This window comes from Penaeus monodon, chromosome 29 (assembly GCF_015228065.2).
Source record: "Penaeus monodon isolate SGIC_2016 chromosome 29, NSTDA_Pmon_1, whole genome shotgun sequence".
NCBI classification, from domain to species: domain Eukaryota; kingdom Metazoa; phylum Arthropoda; class Malacostraca; order Decapoda; family Penaeidae; genus Penaeus; species Penaeus monodon.
In genome coordinates this window covers 33,819,066-33,819,623 of record NC_051414.1, presented here as the reverse complement: position 1 = coordinate 33,819,623, position 558 = coordinate 33,819,066, and the positions used below count along the sequence as shown (strand labels likewise).

Below are 558 nucleotides of genomic sequence, written 5' to 3'. Positions count from 1 at the left end.
GTCATATAACACTGCCAAGAAAATACTTAATATTTAAAATGCATATACAAAAATTAATGTAATTGAAGATGTTTAAACATCACAATTATTTGTATTTTATTTTTAGATTACATCATTCACATAATATTTTCATGAATACTGACCATATTTTGTTAAATCTATCTAAAGTGGATATGATAAATCTTTCTTTAGAAAAATTATCTGCTTCATTCAACTGAAAATCTGTCATTTTTTTCAGTGTATCCCCAAAGGTGTCCTCAACAAAATGTGTTTCAGCTTGTGCTATATTCCTTTCTTGTTAGATTTTCAAAGCTGAAGCTGATTACTTAAACAGAAAAAAAGGTGAAAAGGAGGTGGCAGGCAATTAATAAGGTGAGCAGATGATACCACACATGATAATTTAATTTTTGCTGAATTTTCTAACTGAAACAAGACTTGAAATAACACCCAATTGGAATGACAAAATATGGAGTTGTGATATGAACTGGAATATTAAATATAGTTTGTACAAGAAGACAAGACAATGCTGGTAGTCAACAAACAGAGGAGAGGGCCAGC

General features: G+C 29.9%; 1 protein-coding gene across 1 annotated transcript in view; it reads right to left on the bottom strand.

The window, feature by feature from the left end:
- Positions 1 to 558, bottom strand: part of LOC119592191 (ER degradation-enhancing alpha-mannosidase-like protein 3) — a gene marked incomplete in the record, with an annotated part of 16,637 nt that overhangs the window by 3,192 nt on the left and 12,887 nt on the right.